This window comes from Scyliorhinus canicula, chromosome 6 (genome assembly GCF_902713615.1).
Source record: "Scyliorhinus canicula chromosome 6, sScyCan1.1, whole genome shotgun sequence".
Lineage (NCBI taxonomy): Eukaryota > Metazoa > Chordata > Chondrichthyes > Carcharhiniformes > Scyliorhinidae > Scyliorhinus > Scyliorhinus canicula.
The window spans coordinates 64,152,557-64,177,163 of NC_052151.1; the positions used below are offsets into that span (position 1 = coordinate 64,152,557).

At 44.6% G+C, this 24,607-nt stretch overlaps 1 protein-coding gene across 3 annotated transcripts in view; it reads left to right on the forward strand.

Annotated features, from left to right (window-relative positions):
- tbpl1 (TBP-like 1) overlaps positions 1-24,607 on the forward strand; it is an 80,551-nt gene that overhangs the window by 16,600 nt on the left and 39,344 nt on the right. For all 3 annotated transcript variants that reach the window (XM_038799388.1, XM_038799389.1, XM_038799387.1), the window contains exon 2: positions 10,079-10,194. The gene's annotated coding sequence lies outside the window, so the exon portion shown is untranslated. The remainder of the gene's footprint in view (positions 1-10,078; positions 10,195-24,607) is intronic.

Consider the following 24,607-nt stretch of genomic DNA (forward strand, 5'->3'; position numbering starts at 1 on the left):
TTTTATTACCCTTGAGAAGGTGGTAGCAAGTTACTTTCACCTGGATCAGCTGCAGTCTATCTTCTGCAGATACTCCCACAATGCTGGTAAGGCAGTTGCAGAATTTTGTGATGAGGGGGCAGTGGTATAGTTCCATGGTGTAGGCCTGGAGAAGAACCTGCAGATGCTGATGTTCCCTTTCATCAGCTGTCCTTGCTTTTCCAGAGGTTGTGGGCTTGGGAAGTGTTGTGGATGGATCCTTGGCAAGTTGCTGTCTCTATTGACCTGCTCTATGCTAATACTTCTATTAACTCACTGTTATACTTAACTCATCCATTAATTTCTTCTCACGATACACTTTCTAATTCTCCCTGACTCATGCAAACTTGTTCTCTCCCCTGCTGAATCCCCTCTGCCACTATTGTCCATGGGTCTCTGCCTATTGAGTGGATGATCAGCCATGATCATACTGAATGGTGCAGTAGGCTCGAAAGACTGAATGGCCGCCTCCTCCTATTTTCTATGTTACTCCTTCTCTTATGTTATGTTCTAATGAATCCCTCCAGTCAGGGTTGCCCCTTGCCACAGTACCAAAATGGCCCTTATCAACGTCACAAATGACATCCCATTTGACTGTGATAAACTCTACTTAACCTGTCCGCAACCTTTGGGGCAGTTGATCACACCATCCACCTCCAATGCCTCCACCATCATCCAGCTGGATGGGACTGCGCTCACTTGGTTTATTTCTTATCTATCCAACTGTAGCTAGAGAATACCTTGTAATGGCTTCTCCTCTTGTTCTCAATTTGTTACCTCAGTCCTCCAAGGATCTATCCTTGAGCTCTGCTATTTCTCGTTTATATGCCTCCTTTCATGAGACCTATCTGAAAGCATATCATCTTTGTGTGTACGCTGACAACTTTACCTCAAGTGTTTTTCAAACTTTTTGTCCGGGGACCCATTTTTACCCATTCATTGGCAAATAGGGTTAAGGAAAATCCCAAGGCTTTTTACACGTACATAAAAAGCAAGAGGGTAGCCAGGGAAAGGGTTGGCCCACTGAAGGACAGAGGAGGGAATCTAAGTGTGGAGCCAAAGGAAATGGGTGAGTTACAAAATGAATACTTTGCATCAGTATTCACTAAAGAGAAGTAATTGGTGGACAGCAGCACGGTTCAATTCCCGTACCAGCCTCCCCGAACAGGTGCCGGAATGTGGCGACTAGGGGCTTTTCACAGTAACTTCATTGAAGCCTACTCGTGACAATAAGCGATTTTCATTTTCATTTCATGTTAAGTCTGGAGAAGGGTGTGTAGATAGCCTGGGTCACATTACGATCAAAAAAGACGAGGTGTTGGCGTCTAGAAAAGTATTACGGTAGATAAGTCCCCAGGGCCTGATGGGATCTACCCTAGAATACTGAAGGAGGCTAGAGAGGAAATTGCTGAGGCCTTAACAAAAATCTTTGGGTCCTCACTGTCTTCAGGTGATGTCCCGGAGGACTGGAAATAGCCAATGTTGTTCCTTTGTTTAAGAAGGGTAGCAAGGATAATCCAGGAAACTACGGGCCGGTGAGCCTTGCGTCAGTGGTAGGGAGATTACTGGAGAAAATCTTTCGAGACAGGATCTACTCCCATTTGGAAGCCTGTTAGTGAGAGGCAGCATGGTTTTGTGAAGGGGGTCTCGCTAACTTGATAGTCTTTCGAGGAGGTCACAACGATGAGTGATGCAGGTAGGATAGTGGATGTTGTCTATATGGACTTCAGTAAGGCCTTTGACAATGTCCCTCATGGCAGACTGGTACAAAAGGTGAAGTCACATGGGATCAGAGGTGAGCTGGCAAGATGGATACAGAACTGGCTAGGTCATAGAAGGCAGAGAGTAGCAATGGAAGGGTGCTTTTCTGATTGGAGGGCTGTGACTAGTGGTGTTCTGCAGGGATCAGTGCTGGGACCTTTGCTGTTCGTAGTATATATAAATGATTTGGAGGAAAATGTAACTGGTCTGATTAGTCAGTTTAGGGACGACACAAAGGTTGGTGGAATTGCGGATAGCAATATGGACTGTCAGAGGATACAGCATGATTTAGATCATCTGAAGACTTGGGCGGAGAGATGGCAGATGGAGTTTAATCCGGAGAAATGTGAAGGTCTAATACAGGTAGGGAATATACAGTGAATGGTAGAACCCTCAAGAATATTGACAGTCAGAGAGATCTAGGTGTACAGGTCCACAGGTCACTGAAAGGGGCAACACAGGTGGAGAAGGTAGTCAAGAAGGCATACGGCATGCTTGCCTTCATTGGCCAGGGCATTGAGTATAAAAATTGGCAAGTCATGCTCCAGCTGTATAGAACCTTAGTTTGGCCACACTTGGAGTATGATATTCAATTCTGGTCGCCACACCAGAAGAATGTGGAGGCCTTAGGTTTGGGTCTCATGCAGGCCAACCTTCGGGTCTCACGCGGGCCGACCTTCGGGCCTCACGCGGGCAGAACTTCGGGTCTCACGCGGGCCGACCTTCGCGACCCACCATTTTATCTTGCCTTTAATGCGAGAGGTGAGCCTGCTTGGTCCTTATTTACTTGTTTGCTGCTGACCAAATGGAGGATTCGCAATCGTTCCCAAATCACGTGACATCAGTGTTCGGGGCCCGTTACCTGCTCTCTACCTCGATTCAGGCAGGACGATTGCATTGAATTAAAAAAAAATCTTCCTCTGAGTCAATGCGCTGGTATCAGGAGGAGGCGGTGCTTCTCGCTTGGTTCTGCGCATGCACGTCGATGAGCGGAAACACATGCGCAGTGCGCCCACATTTTTTCATCTGGTTACGGCCATAATTTTCAAAGCCGCTTGCAGATGGCATAATTAAATGCCGGATGTTGCGTGCAAATTCATGCGATCGGGAACGCTGCGACAGACTGCTCCACGACCCTTCTGACACCCACCCGCGGATCGCGATCCCCGTTTTGAAAATGCCTGCTCTACCTCTCCACTACCTCTTTCAACCCCTCCACTGAGTCTAAATTATAGACTCCTCGTCCCACATTTCTATTCTGAGCGGGTAGAAAGTTCCTTGAGCTCAGTATTGGGAACACTGAAACCATTGTCTTCAGCCCCACGGCGAATTCTGACAGCTAGATACCAGCTCCATTTCTCTCCCTGACAACTTTGAGGCTGAACCAGACTGCTTGCAATTATGATGTCATATCTGACCTTTCAGATAAATCCTTGCCATCACTAAGACCCCATATTTTCAGTTCTGGAATTCACCTGACCCTGTCTGTTGATCTGCTGCTAAAACCCTCATTCGTACCCGTATTAATTTTAGACTTGACTATTTCAGTGCACTCTCAGCTGACTTCTCACATTCCATCCTCTAAACTTGAAGTCGCTAAAATTGCTACCCATGCCCTAACTAACATTAAGTCCCATTCATCTATCACTCTTCTATTCACTCAACGACATTGGCTTCTGGTTAAGAATGCCTCCATTATCAATATATTTTCCTTTTTTCAGATCTCTCCATGGTCTCCTTCCTCACCATCTCTGTAATCTCCTCCGACCCCACCACCCTCCAAGTTATGTCTTCCTCCAATTCTGGCCTCATGAACATCCCTGATTTTATTTTCACCACCATTGACAGTATGCCTTCAACTGCCTAGGTCCTAAGCCATTAAGGTGCATCTGAAAACCAACCTGTTGATTACATTTTTGGTCATTTGTCTTAATATCTCCTTGTGAGTTGGTAAATTAAGTTGCTGATGTCGCAAAATGGCTGATTGAGCCCTGAACCAAGTAGACGGTTGGCCAGGGATAATTGCCAAATTCTTCAAATGATTGAAGAAGTTAATGTTGGATCTAAATAGACATTACTGTAACTCTATTTGCTGGATTTATATGGAAATTATCACTATTTGAAGACTAAACCAGCTAAGTGAAAGCCATTCAACAATAGCTAGGTGCAGTGACCATTACGAAGGAGAAGGTTCTGGGGAAACTGAAAGGTCTGAAGGTGGATAAGTCATCTGGACCGATGGACTACACCCAAGGGTCCTAAAGGAGGTAGCTGAGGAAATTGTGGAGGCATTGGTGATGATGTTTCAGGAATAACTGGAGGCAGGAAGAGTCCCAGAGGACTGGAAAGTGGCTAATGTAACACCACTGTTCAAGAAATGAGGGAGGCAGAAGACGGGAAATTATAGGCCGGTTAGCCTGACTTCGGTCATTGCTAAGATTTTAGAGTCTGTTATTAAAGATAATATCGCAAAGTACTTGGAAGTGCATGGTAAAATAGAATTGAGTCAGCACGGCTTTGTCAAAGGGAGGTCGTGTCTAACAAATGTGTTAGAGTTCTTTGAGGAGGTAACAAGGATGTTAGACAAAGGAGGTGGACGTGATTTATTTAGATTTCCAGAAGGCCTTTGACAAGGTGCCACATAGGAGACTGTTAAATCAGTTAAAAGCCCATGGTGTTAAGGGTAAGATCCTGGCATGGATAGAGGATTGGCTGACTGGCAGAAGGCAGAGAGTGGGGGTAAAGGGGTCTTTTTCAGGATGGCAGCAGGTGACTAGTGGTGTGCCTCAGGGGTCTGTGCTGGGACCAGAACTTTTCACAATATACATTAATGATCTGGAAGAAGGTCCTGAAGGCACTGTTGCTAAGTTTGCAAATGATACAAAGATCTGTAGAGGGACAGTTAGTATTGAGGAAGCAAGGGCTGCAGAAGGACTTGGACAAGCTAGGAGAGTGGGCAATGAAGTGGCGAATGAAATACGATGTGGAAAAGTGTGAGGTTATGCACTTTGGAAGGAGGAATTTAGGCATCGACTATTTTCTAAATGGGGAAATGCTTCAGAAATCAGAAGCACAAAGGGACTTGGGAGTCCTTGTTCACGATTCTCTTAAGGTTAATGCGCAGGTTCACTTGGCAGTTAAGAAGGCAAATGCAATGTTAGCATTCATGTCAAGAGGGCTAGAATACAAGACCAGGGATGTACTTGTGAGTCTGTATAAGGCTCTGGTCAGAGCCCATTTGGAGTATTGTGAGCAATTTTGGGCCCTGTATCTAAGGAAGGATGTGCTGGCGTTGGAAAGGGTCCAGAGGAGGTTCACAAGAATGAACCCTGGAATGAAGAACTTGTCGTATGAGGAATGTTTGAGGACTCTGGGTCTGTACTCAGAGTTTAGAAGGATGAGAGGGGATCTTATTGAAACGTGCAAGATACTGCGAGGCCTGGATAGACTGGACGTGGAGAAGATGTTTCCACTTCTAGGAAAAACTAGAACTGGAGGACACCACCTCAGACTAAAGGGACGGTCCTTTAAAACAGAGATGAGGAGGAATTTTTTCAGCCAGAGGGTGGTGAATCTGTGGAACTCTGCCACAGAAGGATGTGGAGGCCAATTCACTGAGTGTCTTTACAACAGAGATGGATAGGTTCTTGATTAATAAGAGGACCAGTGGTTATGGGGAGAAGGCAGGAGAATGGGGATGAGAAAATATCAGCTATGATTGAATGGGGGGGCAGCACGGTGGCCTAGTGGTTAGCACAACCACCTCGCGGCGCTGAGGTCCCAGGTTCGATCCCGGCTCTGGGTCACTGTCCGTGTGGAGTTTGCATATTCTCCCCGTGTCTGCGTGGGTTTCGCCCCCACAACCCAAAAATGTGCAGAGTAGGTGGATTGGCTACGCTAAATTGCCCCTTAATTGGAAAAAATAATTGGGTAATCTAAATTTATATTTTTTTTAAAATGATTGAATGGGGGAGCAGACTCGATGGGCCAAGTGGCCTAATTCTGCTCCTATGTCTTGTGGTCTTATGACCTAATCGTTTGTATTGTTTGCTGGTCAATTAGGGTATTGCTTAGTTGAAGTTGATGATTAAGAGAACTGGCACTTGAAAAAATGGATGGTGGAATTATCTACTGGTGGTCAAGGTAAAAAGTGTTCCATCTGCTGAGGGCAATTCTCCCACTGTCTGCCACAATCTTGGCAAAGAGATCATGAGTCCAAATGGATATACCATATAATTGGACACGATATATAAGATGACTCCATTTTTCAGTGCTAAATTATGTTTAGGTCTGTACTCAGCATATATGTCAGCACCCCTCCTTTTCACTAAGGCATGCTATACTTGCATTAGGGGCCTGTTTTAATTTTTCACCTCCGAAATGTTGTTTTACTTGCCTAAGTTGGCATAAGGGATCAAGTAGGTGAGACAGGCTGTGCTACCAAGGAAATGGGTTGGAGTTCAGGATGCACCCACGCAGAGCAGACTGCACATGACCAACAGAAATATGTTCTCCAGCAAAATGATTGAAGTATGAACCTGGGTTCAATCTGATAGTCATTACACTTGCTAACTTATCAAATAATTGCTGCAGTGAGGGAATCCAGTGTTAGTGAAAAACTGGTTCAAGAATGAAGGGAGGAGGAATCATCCCTGAAGAAGATGACCAATATCAAAAGCACCAAAAGAGCCAGTTTTCTGCAATGCTTCATCAGACAACAACAAAAACATGAGTTCTCATTAAGCCACATCAGCCCCGTGGATGAAATACCCATGAATTTTCACATGCCCTGCAATCAAACTGGAATGAAGAAGGTTCAGAAACCGTTCTCCTGAAAACCACAGGATATGAGAAGACAAGTGGCACCAGTTTGCATGACCAGAACAAAATTGAAGCTAATGATAATTTTCAAATGTGCTGAAAATCAAGTTCACTGCAGGAGATTTTATGCATGCCTGTATCAAGGGTTGAATGGATGAAGGTGGAGTGAAGTTATATGGGCAGCACGGTAGCATTGTGGATAGCACAATCGCTTCACAGCTCCAGGATTCCAGGTTCGATTCCGGCTTGGGTCACTGTCTGTGCGGAGTCTGCACATCCTCCCCGTGTGTGCATGGGTTTCCTCCAGGTGCTCCGGTTTCCTCCCACAGTCCAAAGACGTGCAGGTTAGGTGGATTGGCCATGATAAAATTGCCCTCAGTGTCCAAAATTGCCCTTAGTGTTGGGTGGGGTTACTGGGTTATGGGGTTACTGGGTTATGGGGTGTTAACCTTGGGTAGGGTGCTCTTTCCAGGAGCCGGTGCAGACTCGATGGGCCGAATGGCCTCCTTCTGCACTGTAAATTCTATGTAAATATATCTCAGTAATATATGTCCTGTTGACCTACTCAAAAAAAAACTCCGCTTAGTAGTGGGTGACGTGTTCATATGACCTGAGGTCAAGACATGCTTGCAAAGAAATTGTAGTTAAACTAGGCGGTCCAACATCTGTAGTTGAACCTTTAAATGCTTACCTCAATAGACCATTCCAATATCATGTCTGAGCTGAATGGAATAGGTAGATTGTGAAAGAAAAAACCTACCTGAGGGGAACTAAGCCCTGTTTGATGTTCCGTGTGATTTCTTCATCAAACCGTAGGATGTCATTTGGGATGCTATTATTCATAGAATTTATAGTGCAGGTGCACATCACTCAAAAAAATGGAGAATATCCAGTTCAATGGATGGAGGAAATTATTATTTGTGGAGGGATGATTCTGAAATTGAAAGCCAAATCTCATCCAGAGTGCAATTCTTATGATGATGCCATAGTCAAAGCGACGTTGCATGGATTTGATGAACTCTTTGCATCAGATTCCAAAGACAATGAATTTAACCATTTAAACAATGTTTTGGTTGTGATTTATGGTATCCTTCCATTCAGTAAAATGTGTCAGATCGATTTAACTTGAATTGTCCATGTTATCTTTTTTCACACTTCAAAATGGGTGATTGCCAGCACCGGTGGTTCACATTTTATACTTGGTGAATAAATTGGCCATGCTCCTCAAAAAAATTTTAAGGTTTCAAAGGTTGACTTATATGCCTCAATCTAAGAAATGTTATTTCTTTTGAGAATTATTCAGAATGGGATGCTGTACTCCGTCTGTGTGCACATACACACTATACAATGTGTTTGTCAGATTTATTCATGTCAGATCTGAAATAGGTGACAGCTGCTGTAACTGGAAGTAACAAATAACAGCATATGTGCAAAGTGCATCACCGTTGAAGGCTGAACCTTAAGTTAGTTCTGCCACATTACAGTTTTCGTACAAAGATCATTCGAGTGCAATCCCCAAAATACCAGTGATCCATGTAATAACCTAATTTGATTTGATCAGCCCGATCGCTTGTGCTTTGGAGAACCTGAAGTCCGAGTCTCCTACTTGTTGAGCTTTGCCTGCATGTAGTTGAACTTCAGTATCAAATATTGACAAACCAAGTCACGGAAGTGTCCTGTCAGGGCTGAAATGGGATGTTGTTGCACGTGTGCCCTGTATATTGTGCTGTGTTAATATTAATATTATTATTATAGATCTGTCAGGTTTTTTTTGCATGTCTCAGAAATAAAACTGGAAATATGCTGCATTTATGTATTTATCCCTATTGATGTAAAGTCAACTAATTTACTCTAGTACTCCATCCAGCCAATCCTTGTATTAGTATATGGGTATTCATTCAATGATCTTGACGTACAAATGCTGCTTAATCACAGTTCTAACTATGGTAAATTATTGTTGAATTTATCTGAGAAATGTAATGTTTTAATTGTCAGAATTATATCAGTCTGGATTATTGGCAAGTCGTTTGGCATTTAATGGGTAGCTTCTAGCATAGTGGTTAGCACTGCTGCCTCACAGCGCCCACGTTCGGTTCCAACCTTTGGTGGCTGCCTCTGTGGTGTTTGCACAAACTCCGTGTATCTGAGTGGGTTTCCTCCAGGTGTTCCGGTTTTCTTCCACAGTCCAAAGATGTGCTGGTTAGGTGGATTGGTCATGTTAAATTGCCCCTTTGTGTCCAGATGTGAGCAGGTTAGATGGATTGGCTATGGTCAATGTGCAGGGTTATGGGGATAGGGTAGGGAAGTGGGCCTCGGTGGAGTGCTCCTTTGGAGGGTCAGTGCAGACTGGATGGGCCCAATACCCTCCTTCCGCACTATAGGGATTCTATGGATAAGATGGCATTAACATGAAGAAAGTAATACTTCACCATGAAGGTGGGGCAAATAGCCCTTTCATCAGGAAAGAGATGCATATATTTGAACAGTAATGTAAAGAAAATACACACTTTCATCCCCAACAATTGGAACTATTCTTCTCCATAATGTCAACCAATGTTTCGCAAAACGTTTCCCGATGTGACCCCATTTTAATGTCTCAGACTTGCTGTAACGTCAGAGTGAACATTTAGTGGGTGGGGGGTGGAAATCATAACTTTCATCATTTAATTATGCATACTAACTTTAAACATATGAAAATCAAGTGTTTTTAAAGTTGAACTGTTTTTGTTATAATGCTATCTTACTCACTGAGCCTAATGAGACTCATGCATACATATTGTGCAGCTTCTCAAAAGCTGGTAGTGTGATTGGTACGGCACATCTAATCTCAGATGTGGCATCCAACTTAATCCATATCACGATTTAATGCATACCATGTTTTTTTTAATTGGGTACGTTCAAAGCACATACACAGACTGCCTGTGCAAAGCTGCTCACTCCTCTCCCCTCTCAGTGAACTGTAATAGGGGAGAAAAATTGAATGTGGATATCATGGGACCTCAAAGCTCGTCCCAAGATTTTCCAGGCAGTTTCCACCCCAAAATCTTAACCCAACCCATAGTTTGGAAACTTTTGAAATAAACCTTGTATCCTTCATTATCAGCAATGCTAAATAAATGTAAGGCAACTTCTGAATAATCTTAGAAAGGGTGGCAACTTATTAAAAAAGTAACTTGTGGTACTGGTCTGAGATAGAAGCCTAAGGTGGAAATGTATCACAGAAGAAAGAGAGATTGCTGTTGAATGAAGAGTGCCAAACAATAGGAAGGTGAAACCGCACTGGTTTTTGAAATCTGGTAATTTTGTACAAGAACACAATGTGAACAAACCATGATTTAGAAATTATTGTACACCTGTAATGTTCTTTGTCCTCATTTTCGGAACTCTGAATAGTACATTAAAAAGTTACAAGATTTAGGCACTGTCTTTAAAATGATTGATATGCAGTCTTAATTTGTATTACTTCATGTTTTGACAGATAATTAATTCGCATTCCAGCCAACAACTGAATTTTGAGCATCTTGCCTTTGGAGGAGATGAACCTTGGGAATTGAAGGAAGAGGAGGGGGTAAAATCCGTAATTTCACAAATACGGTATGCTGAGGTCCATTTTAAAAAAAAGTCCTAGGTGTCGATTGATGCAAATCTTTGGGAATATCTACATGTATACCATGTAAAAGGCTGTCAACATTCAAGGAGACACTTAAAACGATGTCTTAAAATAAAAAGCAAAATACCGCAGAGGCTTGGAAACATGAACGTATGAATTAGAAACAGGAGTAGGCCACCCAACCCTCTAAGCCTGCCCCGTCATTCAATATGATTATGGCTGACTTGATTTTAATCTCCTGCCTACCTCCGATAACCTTTCACCTCTTGCTTATCAAGAATCTATCTACCGCTGCCTTAAAAATATTCAACGATTCTGCCACTACTCTCTTGAGGAAGTGAGTCCTAAAGGCTCTCAATCTTCTGCGTTTTAAATGAGCGACCCATATTTTAAACAGTGACCCCTAGTTCTCGATTGTCCCACAAGAGGAAACATTCTTTCCATGGCCACCCTGTCAAGTCCCCTCAAGATCTTGTATGTTTCAATCATATGGCATCTTATTCTTCTTAACTCCAGTGATGCAAGCCTAGTCTGTTCAGCCTTTCTCAGATAACAAATCAACCTATTTCAGTATTAGTCTAGCATGTTCTAGTCTAGTTTCTGATGCATTTACATCCTTCCTTAAATAAGGCAACAAATACAGTACACAGTACTCCAGATGTGGTCTCACCAGTGTTCCCCACTCTTGTATTCAATTCCCCTTGCAATAAACGATGACATTCTATTTCCTAATTACCGGCTGTACCTGCATCTTAAACCTCTTGAGATTTATGCACTCGGATACCAAGAGCCCTCTGCATCTCAGAGCTCTGTAATCTCTCACCATTCAGCTAATATGCTTCACTTTCAGACTTTCTTGTTTTATATTTATTTGCCAGATCTTTGCCCAGTCACCTAATTTGTTTATATCCTTTGTAGCCTCCTTATGTCCTCTTCACACCTTACTTTCCTACTGATCTGTGTCATCGGCAAATTTAGCAACCATCTCTATCTAAATAATTTATATAAATTGTAAAGAGTTGAGGTCCGAGCACTGATCTCTGTGGTAGGTCACTCGTTACATCTTGAAAGCCAGAAAATTGCCCACTTATGTCTCCTCTCTGTTTCCTGTCAGCTAACAAATCTTCTAACCATGTCAATATGTTACCCTTTACACCATGAGCTTTTATTTTGCGTACTAACCGGATCAAATGCCTTCTGAAAATCTAAAGTTAAATGCATTCCACGGCACATATTACTTCAAAGTACTCCAATAAATTGGCTAAACATGATTTCCCTTTCACAAAATATATGTTGACTCTGCTTGATTACCTTGAATTTATGCAAGTGTTGCAGACGACACTAAAGTCGGTGGAGTTGTAGACAGTGCGGAAGGATGTTGCAGGTTACAGAGGGACATAGATAAGCTGCAGAGCTGGGCTGAGAGGTGGCAAATGGAGTTTAATGTGGAGAAGTGTGAGGTGATTCACTTTGGAAAGAATAACAGGAATGCGGAATATTTGGCTAATGGTAAAATTCTTGGTAGTGTGGATGAGCAGAGGGATCTCGGTGTCCATGTACATAGATCCTGAAAGTTGCCACCCAGGTTGATAGGGTTGTGAAGAAGGCCTATGGTGTGTTGGCCTTTATTGGTAGAGGGATTGAGTTCCGGAGCCATGAGGTCATGATGCAGCTGTACCAAACTCTGGTACGGCCGCATTTGGAGTATTGCGTACAGTTCTGGTCGCCTCATTATAGGAAGGACGTGGAAGCTTTGGAACGGGTGCAGAGGAGATTTACCAGGATGTTGCCTGGTATGGAGGGAAAATCTTATGAGGAAAGGCTGATGGACTTGAGGTTGTTTTCGTTAGAGAGAAGAAGGTTAAGAGGTGACTTAATAGAGGCATACAAAATGATCAGAGGGTTAGATAGGGTGGACAGCGAGAGCCTTCTCCCGCGGATGGAGGTGGCTAGCACGAGGGGACATAGCCTTAAATTGAGGGGTAATAGATATAGGACAGAGGTCAGAGGTGGGTTTTTTACGCAAAGAGTGGTGAGGCCGTGGAATGCCCTACCTGCAACAGTAGTGAACTCGCCAACATTGAGGGCATTTAAAAATTTATTGGATAAGCATATGGATGATAAGGGCATAGTGTAGGTTAGATGGCCTTTAGTTTTTTTTTTTCCATGTCGGTGCAACATCGAGGGCCGAAGGGCCTGTACTGCGCTGTATCGTTCTATGTTCTATGTTCTATCCCTTCTTGAATAGCAGCTGTTTTAGCTATTTTCCTGTCCAGTGGAACCGTGGAAAATTAAAACCAACGCATTAATTATCTCTCGAGTCATTTCTTTTAAAGCCCTAAGATAAATGTCATCAGAACCTGGCAACTTGACAACCCATCTTTGTGCAATGTTGTGTGCTTGTTTCTTTAATTTTGATGCTATCTTTAACTTTTGTAGTTAACTAGGGGTGGTGAGTCCACCCCTTGGAATTTATCCATTCTGTGTATTCTCAAATATCTGCCACTGCATCTCGAATGACTATCCCTTAACCTAAATTGCCAGTTCACTTTCATGCCTTCATTATTGCCAAGTTTAATAATTAGTCTGAGGCCCACTCGTCTTTCCCTCAAACTGAATGTAAAATTCAGTCATATTATTAAATGTAGACACAAATACAGCATCTGTGGAGAGAGAAGTAGTTGAGATTTATGTTGTATGTATTTCTTCTTCAGAGCTAAACTCCGTTCATCAGTTCAGGTCTGAAGGAGAGTCATTTTCAACTCAATGGCAACGCTCTTTCTCCGATATAGACACTGCCAAACCTGATCCTTCACTGTCACTGGACCAAAATCCTGGACCTCACCTCCCAGCACATTGTTGGTTTACCTTCATCACATGATTGCTGTAGTTCAAGGCTCGCCATAACCTTCTGCAGAGCAATTAAAGATGGACTGGTATTGCTAGAAATGCTCACATCATTATCATATTTAAAAAGTTGGAAAGACATGTCATTGCAACAGCAGAAATGGAAGTTTCTTCTTCTAAGGGCAAAGAATGTGCAATAGATGCTGTTGGGTATACACCAACTAGCTGCACAATGAGATAAGCCTTAAAGGACGTGACAGTGATGATAGTGGATCCAATGGTTATAATATTCTAAAATCCCCCGGATGTAGGAAAGGTTCCAATCAATTTTTTATTTTTGCATTGCTTCCTCTTTTACCTCCTAGTCTATGGGATACCTATGTAGTCTGAGTTTCTTCCATGTCCACTTTTGAGTAAGATACCAACTCCTGCCATATTACTTCAATCTCCTTTTTGTTCTCCCCTGTTCTGAGTTAGAGAACTTTTGTTGCTTTGAATTGTACTTTACATATGCAATTTTAGCAGATGTTCATGAAGGTGGGACCCTAAAGTTTTTCCAAGTGTCAACTGTGGTCCAAAAGTAACATTTGCTTTTGCCTCCCAAGTGAAGAGATTGTGGTTTACAGACTTGAACACACAATCCAGGTTGACAGCTCATTGCAGTACCATGGGAGTACCACACTAATGGAGGTTGTAATCTTTGAGTTGAGCTCTCAATCAAAGCTTTATCAGCAGGACACAAATTTCTATGTTACTATTCATAAAGAGCAGATGAAGTTGATAGTGTATGAGCAAGCATTTATTATTCAACCAGCACCAAAACAAAATGTTAATTGGTCAGTTATTCAAGCCTGTATTTGCTACTTTGTGCAGAGATTGGAGGGGGGGGGGGGGGGGGGGGGGGGGGTGGCTGGCGGCTGCATTTATTCCTCTTTTACCGCAACTCATGGAATACCTATATACTCTGAATTTCCTCCATGTCCACTTTTGAGTAACATACTCAACTCGTGCCCTATTACTTCAATCTCCTTTTTGTTCTTTTCCCTTCCAGTCACCTAGTAATGTCACATTTTGTTCCTTCCCTCTTTTATATTTTGTTGACTTTGTAAATGGTTCCAACTCTTCAGGCACAGTGCCTCTCTTTTGAAACCTCTGTTAACACTTCCTGCTTCAAAAACTGCATTTGCATAGAATGCCTAAAGTGCAGAAGGATGCCATTGAGTCTGCGCTGATCCTACCAAGAGCATTCTACCTAGGCCCACTCCCCCCTCTATCCCTGTAGCTCCACCTAACCTGCACATCTTTGGACCGTGGGAGGAAACTGGAGCACCCGGAGGAAACAGATGCAAATTCAACACAAGCACCCAAAGACAGAATCAAACCCAGGTACTCTGTGATAAGACAGCAGTGCGAACCACTGTGCCGCTGCCTCTGTTACCACACATCAACGTTGCTGTCCAAATTGTTGAATGATATAATAGTTCCAGCATAGAAGGTGATCATTCAACCCATCATGCCTATATCTGCTCTCTACAAAAACACGTCAACCAGCCCCTCTGCCCTACCTTTTCTCTGTAGCTTGCAATTTATTTTTATCTTCAGATAATTATCCAACACTTTTTGAAAGCCATGATTGAATCTGCCTACACCACACACTCCGATCCTAACCACATAATACAATAAATAAATAATATTTATTGTCACACGTAGGCTTACATTAACACTGCAATGAAGTTACTGTGAAAAGCCCCTAGTCACCACATTCCGGCGCCTGTTCGGGAACACAGGGAGAATTCAGAATTCTCAGCTGGTACGGGAATTGAACCCGCGCTGCTGGCCTTGTTCAGACTGTGCTTAAACAAAAAAAAAAATCCTCATTACGCTGGTTCTGTTACCATTCACCTTACGTTGGTGTCTTCTGGTTCTAGAGCCTTCAGCCAATGGGAATAATTTCTCTTTCTGTCCAGGCCGATTAGTCTTTGGATATCTTTTATGAAACCTTACGTCAACCTTCTCAGCAATGAACGGTCCTGGCTTCCCCAATCTAGCCACCTAATGGAAGTCCTTAATTCCTGAAGTAATCTGTGAAAATCTTTTCTGCCACCTTTCTAATGCCTTCTTGTCCCTCTAAAACGTGGTATCCAGAACTCGGCAGAGTACTCCAGTTAAGGCCTAACCAGTGTAGATATACCCATTCTGCTTCTGCCCCCATCTTAATTTACATCCAATTTTGGCTGATCATGTTCTGTGAATAACCTTGGGTTATTCCACTATTTTAAAGGGACTGTTAGAAAACAAAGTTCTTTCCCGAAATTACAACAATTTTGGCTGTTATATGCTTTGATATATTTTTGAGGTTTGAAGTGCAAGTTTTTCCTTCCAAAATATTTGTATCAGGCTTGCTGAAATTTACATATGCTGGTGGCAGTAAAATATGTCACAAATGTGTACATGAGGAGCAGCACGGTGGCTTGTCAGCACCAGGGAGTGGGTTCGACTCTGGCCTTGGTGATCTGTAGAATTTACACATTCTCCCGGTGTCTGTGTGGATTTCGTCTAGGCGCTCCCATAGCCCAAAGATGTGCAGGTTAGGTGGATTAGCCACAATCAATGGGCGAAGTTACGATGATAGGACGGGGGAGTGGGACAGTGCTCTTTAGTGGGGGTCGGTGCAGATCCGATGGAACGGCATCCTGCAATGTAGGGATTCTATGCAAAGAGAAAAGCAGCCTACCTAGACACCTCTTTCTCTTCTCCCCCTAATTCAGTTTCCACGTTCCTACTCCCCAATTTCCCTTGCACAGACTTTGCAGCACTTATTTCTTCTGTTAAAGCAACCCCTTCTAATCCAGTTCTTAACCATCCCTTCTTTAACAAGTCTATCCAATTCTTCTATGTTCACCTCAGCCCCAGGCCATCAGTGTTGCTGGGCACCGCTGGTTTATCGGTGATCTTCTGTACATCAAAAATTTAGAAGTTGTGATGTTTATTATGACTTCACAGCATTCATTTCTATTTGTAATTCCTTAGATTGGGGTTTCCAAACTTTGCGCCTTGGAACCCTTGGTGACTTTCTAAGTGCACCTGGGAACCCCAATCATTCTCATGATGGCGATGCCCCTTTTTTGCCGCAAAATAGGTGCGAAGACAAATCAAATGTAAACCAGTCTTTTCTAGCTACAGGTAAATCTTATTTTTACGAAGTGGGTCAGGGTCACGGCTGAGTTTATTCTGTAAAACAGGATTTTCCTTAGAAATCGTAGTAGTTGGAGGAGAATTGGAAGTGATGAGTGCAATACTGTGTGGGGACAGTTTGAACGGAACGAATGATGACATGTATGGCTGAGGGGGATGGCTCTGATGAGGGGAAGGAGAACTTGCCTGTAAACCATGAATGGGCAAAAAAATGTAATACATTGATCCTTTGAGGAAACGGGCATCTTACAGTGTGTTATGGAGTGGGGTGGTAGTAGGTGATTTGGTGGGTCAGAAAGGTATTAGCGGAAGATGTAAAAGCAATGGGGAAACAAATGCCAGTTCCTAAATTATGCCAAAGATAGAAAGCATCTGCCTACATCAAACCATGTACGTGTATTGTGCCTTGGAGTTCTGCATTTTGTCAGTTTGAAGTTATATTTTTCTGTAAAAGCCACTTCCCACAGTAATGACACCATCTATGTGATATCTCTGATATCACATTACGTTGGTGAATCGCCCCTTCGTGTCTAAAGGTTTAGGTGGGGTTACGTGCATAGGGTGGGGATGTGGGCCTAGATAGGGTGCTCTTTCAGAGGGTTGGTGCAGACTCAATGGACCGAATGGCCTCCTTCTGCACTGTAGGGATTCTATGAGAAAGGATACTTGGCTCCAGGCATGATTTTGTGCAGAAATGGGGATATGGTATATCAAAAACAAGCTTTATTACGAACACAGTATTACTAATTTTAACTGTATAAATATAAATAGCTTTCAAGTACCAGTTTTACAATGCTTATCAGTACAATGACACCATTATTCTTAACTATTATCTTTATTTCCACTCAAACAATGCTCACCTCAAACTAAAATCCACTTTTAAAATACTGTTCGCAGACTCCGGAATACTTGCTGTAAAGAGACTTGGATAAACCACTTTGAGAAAGTGATATCCTTCAGGAAACAGCTGCAGATTCTTGCCTGTTTCAACTTGCTGTTTAAACTACATATCCTGTTCACAGGCAAACCTTTAACTTATTGTCTTTAGATCAGCTGCCTCTGGTCTGTCCCCAGTCAAGTCATTACCAGAACTATTTGGAAAGAAACTGCTCGTCTGCCCACAAACAGATCTTTAACTGAACTGTATTGAAAGTAACTACTTGTCTTCTGTTCACGTAAATACATAGAACATAGGAGCAGGAGGAGGCCTTTTGGCCCTTCGAGCCTGCTCTGCCATTCATCGCGATCATGGCTGATCATCCAACTCAATAGCCTAATCCTGCTTTCTTCCTATAGCCTTTGATCTCATTCTCCCCAAGTGCTATATCCAGCCACCTCTTGAATATATTCAAAGTTTTAGCATCCACTACTTGCTGTGGTAATGAATTCCACAGGCTCACCACTCTGTGTGAAGAAGTGTCTCCTTATCTCTGTCCAAAATGGTTTACCCTGAATCCTCAGGCTGTGACTGCAGGTTCTGGGCACATCTATCATTGGTAACATCTTCCCTGCATCTACCCTGTCTAGTCCTGTTAGAATTTTATAAGTCTTGGAGATCCCCCCCCCCCCCCCCCCCCCCCTTCCTCGTTCTTCTGAACTCCAGCGAGAACAATCCCAATCTAGTCAATCGCTCCTCATATGACAGTTCCACCTGGAATCAGTCTGGTAAACCTTCGCTGCACTCCCTTGAAAGCAAGAACATCCTTCCTCGGAGAAGGAGACCAAAACTACACACAATACTCCCAAGTGTGGCCTCACCAAGGCACTGTGCAATTGCGGCAACACATCCCTGCTTCTATACTCGAAACCTTTTGCAATGAAGGCCAACATACCATTAGCCTTCTTTACTGCCTGCTGCACCTGCATGCTTACCTTCAGCGAATGGTGCACAAGAACACCCAGGTCCCCACACACACACACACACGTGTCTGTCTGTCTCCCTCTCTCTGTCGCTCCCCTCTCTCTCTCGCTCCCTCTCTCTGTCTCTCCCTCTCTCTGTCTCTCCCTCTCTTTGTCTCTCCTCTCTCTCTCTCTCTCTGTCTCTCTCTCTCTCTCTCTGTGTCTCTCTGTGTGTGTGTGTGTCTCTCTCTCTCTCTCTCTCTGTCTCTCTCTCTCTCTCTCTGCCTCTCTCTCTGTCTCTCTCTCTCTCTGTGTGTCTCTCTCTCTGTCTCTCTGTGTCTCTCTCTGTGTCTCTCGCGCTCACCTCTCTCGCGCTCGCCCCTCCCGCGCTCGCCCCTCTCGCGCTCGCCCCTCTCTTGCGCTCGCCCCTCTCGCGCTCGCCCCTCTCGCGCTCGCCCCTCTCGCGCTCGCCCCTCTCGCGCTCGCCCCTCTCGCGCTCGCCCCTCTCGCGCTCGCCCCTCTCGCTCTCGCCCCTCTCGCTCTCGCCCCTCTCGCGCTCGCCCCTCTCGCGCTCGCCCCTCTCGCGCTCGCCCCTCTCGCGCTCGCCCCTCTCGCGCTCGCCCCTCTCGCGCTCGCCCCTCTCGCGCTCGCCCCTCTCGCGCTCGCCCCTCTCGCGCTCGCCCCTCTCGCGCTCGCCCCTCTCGCGCTCGCCCTCTCGGCGCTCGCCCCTCTCGCGTCCGCCCTCTCTCGCGCTTCGCCCCCTCTCGCGCTCGCCCCTCTCGCGCGCGCCCCTCTCGCGCTCGCCCCTCTCGCGCGCGCCCCTCTCGCGCGCGCCCCTCTCGCGCGCGCCCCTCTCGCGCGCGCCCCCTCTCGCGCGCCCCCTCTCGCGCGCGCCCCTCTCGCGCGCGCCCCCCCTCTCGCGCGCGCCCCTCGCGCGCGCCCCCCTCTCGCGCGCCCCCCTCTCGCGCGCCCCCCTCTCGCGCGCCCCCCTCTCGCGCGCCCCCTCTCGCGCGCCCACCTCTCGCGCCCCCCCTCTCTCGCGCGCCCCCCTCTCGCGCGCGCCCCCCTCTCGCGCGCCCCCCTCTCGCGCGCGCCCTCTCGCGCGCCCCCCTCTCGCGCGCCCCCCTCTCGCGCGCGCCCCTCCCGCGCGCGCCCCTCTCGCGCGCATCTCTCTCTCGCGCATCTCTCTCTCTCTCGCGCATCTCTCTCTCTCTCGCGCTCCTCTCTCTCTCTCTCGCGCCTCTCTCTCTCTCGCGCGCCTCTCTCTCTCTCGCGCGCCTTTCTCTCTCTCGCGCGCATCTCTCTCTCGCGCATCTCTCTCTCGCGCACTCACCCACATCGCCTTCTCTCACACAACACACATGTCTCCAGCCCATGCCTCCCTCTCTCTTGCTCTGAATCTGCTGTCCACGTTCTACCTGGTATGGAGATTTGAATTTGTGCGTGTGTAGGTTGGCTGAAACTTATTGATCAAAAATGAACAAAAATGGCTAATTCTATGGTTTATCTCCTCAACAAACATGTAATGAGGTGTACTTCCACACAGCAATATTTGCTCAACCAATTCCACGGACCCCTATTTGGGAACCCCTGCCTTTGATAATGCAGTACAGCATGTCTACATACAGAAGAATCTGGACAACATCCAGGCTGGGTTGTTAAATCACAAGTATCATTTGACCACATGGATACCAGGCAAGGACCATCTCCAACATAAATACCTAACCACTTGATATTACCATTCTCTAGATCTCACCATCAACATTCATTGACAAGAAATTAAACTGGGCCAGTGCTATAAAGGTTGGCTAATTTTGTATGTCAAGACTCGATTGAAACTAACCGCAAATAATTTGCTCATTTCTAAATCTCATCGGCACGGTGGTTAGCACTGCTGCCTCACAGCACCAGAGACACTGGTTCGATTCCGACCTTGGGTAACTGTCCGTGTGGAGTTTGCACATTCTACCTGTGTCTTTGTGGGTTCTTCCGGGTGCACTTGTGTCCTCCCACAGTCCAAAGATGTGCAGGTTAAGTGAATTGGCTATGCTAAATTGCTGATAGGCTGGGGGTTAAGAGTGCGATTGGGCCTAGGTGGGGAGCTTTTTCAGGCGGTCGGTGCAGACTCAATCGTGTCTTATTGCTGATCTGAATTGCTGTATTGTCTCCTCTTCATAAGAACACAGCATTGGTGAATCTGTGCCTACACTACTGAGTTAACTAAATGTGGACTTCACCACCTCCCCCACATACTGCCACCTATAAAATACTTTCTTCCAAACTATAAAGCGGCTTTACTAGATGTCAAATTAGCCATGAATGTTTATAGGTTATTAATTTGGGTCCATTGTGTAGGTGGACTCTGTAATATTCAGATGCAACTTTCTTGGCCTCCCTTTCTTGAGGGACAATGGGTGCACACCAATGGGTCACTGTTTCGCTTGCCAGTGTCTGGATCTCTGCAGTGGTCTCTCATGTCTTTCCAGTTGCAGTGTCTCTTCTCTTTGCCTCTTTTCACTCCCTCCTACCCTCCTGTCCATCAGCTTTGGAGATTGCTGGCAACTTGCTCCCAACACTTGTGTCCATGTCACAGGACTTCATGTCTGTTGTCTTTGAGGTGAAGGGATGCGGTGGCAAGTGGGTCTGGTGCCAGTGGCGTGCTTGCTGTACAATATTTCCTTGGGGATCCTGCCATTCTCCATGTGGTTCACATCTAGAACATAGAACATAGAACAGTACAGCACAGAACAGGCCCTTCGGCCCTCAATGTTGTGCCGAGCCATGATCACCCTACTCAAACCCACGTATCCACCCTATACCCGTAACCCAACAACCCCCCCCTTAACCTTACTTTAATTAGGACACTACGGGCAATTTAGCATGGCCAATCCACCTAACCCGCACATCTTTGGACTGTGGGAGGAAACCGGAGCACCCGGAGGAAACCCACGCACACAGGGGGAGGATGTGCAGACTCCACACAGACAGTGACCCAGCCGGGAATCGAACCTGGGACCCTGGAGCTGTGAAGCATTTATGCTAACCACCATGCTACCCTGCTGCCCCTGAAGCGCTTCTGCCTCAGTATGGATAGCAACACAGCATTGATTAACCTTTTGCCGACAGAGTACTGAGTTAACTAGATGCAGACTTCACCACCTCTTCCACATCGCGCTACCAAACACCAGAAAACAAGTGACCTTACAAGACATTGAAGTAGCCATGAATGTTTCTGGATGTTATTGATTTAGCTTGTGTAGGTAGACTTTAATATTCAGATGCACATGGTTTAGAGTTGAAGTATGGATGATCAAATTGATACTAAAGCATGTGCTAATTCTCCTTTTCGAAGGACTTAGTTTAATAACTTAACCTAAAGTTCCGAAAATTTGTCAGAACTGAGTTATTGTACTGTGCTAAAATCTGAATTTAGTTAATTGCTTTTAGCAAAATGTTAGCACTTTCAGTAGCCAATGTAGAACAGGAATCCTTAGTTTTTTTTCTGGTATTTTAAATAATTATGCAGCCAATGATGGTGTTGGAGCCTCCGAACCCTACACTCTGATAATCTTTATTAGTATCACAAGTAGGCTTACATCTGTGTTCTTCAAACTATTTTTCCGGGACCCATTTTTGTCAATCGGTCAACCTTCACGACCCACGCCGGCCAACCTGCGCGACCCACCATTTTCTCTTACCTTGTTTGCTGCTGATAAAAATGGAGAAAATGGTTTTGGGTCCCTTTGGCCCCCCCTACACACTCCTCCAATGGAACCTGTTGGATGAAGGTGAAGCCTTCCGGTGTTGGAAAGTATGGAGTCTCCATCTGTCCAAAGTTCTGAATTTTTTTCCTGTAAAATTTTATTAAATAACCCCCCGCCCCGAACTTGTAAAAAATAAAATAAAATGAGTTTAAAAAATGAAGAAACCCCCCCCCCCCCCCCCCCCCCTGAAATTGTTTTTAAAACAATTTAAAAATGGAAAAAAAAAATAATTAATAAAATAAATGAATAAAAACCACTACAGAACTGGTAAAACAAAAAGCTGCAACCGTTTAAAAAAAAATAGCAGCCGCACAGCGCATGTGTGCCCGATTATCGGCGCGCATGCACAATGCGGCAGAATTTTTTTTTTAACATGTTTGTGGCCGCTTGCAGCCAGTGTTATGAAAAGCGCAGGGATTTGCGCGATCGGGAGCGCCGCGGACAACGGCTCCACGACCCTCCCGACACCCGCCCGAGGCCCACTCGTGGGTCGAGCTCCCGACTTTGAAGAACACTGGCTTACATTAACATTGCAATGAAAACAAAGAAAAATACAGCACAGAACAGGCCCTTCGGCCCACGATGTCGTGCCGAACTTTTGTCCTAGACGAAGAACAAATTAATCTACACCCCATCATTGTACTGTAATCCATGTACCTATCCAATAGCTGCTTGAAGGTCCCAAATGTTTCCGACTCAACTACTTCCACAGGCAGTGCATTCCATGCCCCCACTACTCTTTGGGTAAAGAACCTACCTCTGAAATCCCCCCTATATCTTCCACCATTCACCTTAAATTTATTACCCCTTGTAATGGTTTCACCCGGGGAAAAAGTCTCTGACTGTCTACTCTATCTATTCCCCTGATCATCTTATAAACCTCTCTAAAGTCGCCCCTCAGCCTTCTCCGTTCTAATGAGAAAGGGCTGAGCACCCTCAACCTCTCCTTGTAAGACCTACTCTCCATTCCAGGCAACATCCTGGTGCATTGTCCTCTCCTCCTTTGAGCCTGTTCAAGTGAGATCGTGAGGACCATGCAGGCTTATCATTCGCATTAAAGTTAAACGAACGTGGCATGTGTCGCCGGTTTGGGTCCCATAGGTCAGCCGGTTGGCAAAAGTGGGAAAAAAAGTTTGGAAAAACACCGGCTTAAACCATACCACATCTCATATTTGATAATATTTCTCTATGTTCAGTTATGAGATGGCAAATTTGCAATCCCAATTTTTGAGGGAGACCATTTTTATGTCCATTTTTCTCAGTAAGATTCATTTGCTCACAAAGTGGTGAGACAGGGAATGCAATTCATCCTATTGTAGAGTACATTGGAAAAGATTATATAAAATGAAATGAAAATCACTTATTGTCAAGTGTAGGCTTCAGTGAAGTTACTATGAAAAGCCCCTAGTCACCACATTCCGGCGCCTGTCCAGGGAGGCTGGTACGGGAATGGAACCGTGCTGCTGGCCTGCTTGGTCTGCTTTAAAAGCCAGCGATTTAGCCCAGTGAGCTAAACCAACCCCTGTAATATAAATCATTTCAACAAAAATTGGACTACTTAAAAGCAGGTAACCCTTGAAATTTCCTACAATATTGGTAAATACAAATCTATTTCAAAAACAATAGATTAAACCAGTGAACATTACACAATTACTAGAAACACTTCTCCTACAAAGATTGTAATGCAACGTACTCGGGAATGTTTTTGACAATGCAAGATATGAAAGGAAGAGGAAACAGAAATAGCACCTGATACCATAAGTTTCATTTGAATCAGTGTTTCCATTACTAGCAAAAGCAAATTACTAAAATGATCAGCAGATGTAAATTGCTGCAGACACACATCTGCAAAATCAACTGAACAACAGAAGCATTTTCCAATACTTTGTATACACTGAGCATTTCAGTGGTGGAAAATTTGATTTTAATTTTTTACTCCTTTCCCTTGCTATTGTTTACTTCCAAAAATCCAACATCCTTTTCATATAAATACTTTTATTATTAGGTCAACTATGAATAAAACGAAGAAATGGTTGAGTTAGAATCCATATTCTATAGTTGTGACGAGAATCTGCAGAGCATGGGAAAACCAGGTCCGCAGGTGATGAAATAATATATGTTTGCCCTGCTCCTGGGTGGCTTTCACTTGTTAATAATGTTTATTTGCATTTATGTTAGAGTACTGTTAAAATCCCCTAGTCGCCCCACACCGTCACCTGTTCGGATTCACTGAGGGAGAATTCAGAATGTCCAATTCACCTAACAACACGCCTTGCGGGACTTGTGTGAGGAAACAGAAGCACCCGGAGGAAACCCACGCAAATACGGGGAGAATGTGCAGACCCAGCACAGACAGTGACCCAAGCCGGGAATCGAACCCGGGTCTCTGGCGCTGTGGAGCAACAGAGCTAACCACTGCTACCGTGATCATTAGCTGATAATCAGTTTCTATTTTGCTTTCCTGAGATTGCCATTGCCCTTCCCCATTCCATTTTAATGTCTGCCTCGCCCCTGTATGCCTAATACAGGATTTTCTAGGACACTTGTTTTCTCCGCAGCAAATTTCTTCTCATCAACTAAACAAACTTAATGAGTTTCGGATGAAGATTATTAATACATAGGATTTCTGACAAATCACCACAGGTGAGGGATGTTTGAAATTATAGTTTTTTTTTAATTTTAGTCTTTTTTATTCATTCATGTAATGTTGCTGGAAAGGCCACCAATTATTACTCGCCCCTATACAACTGAA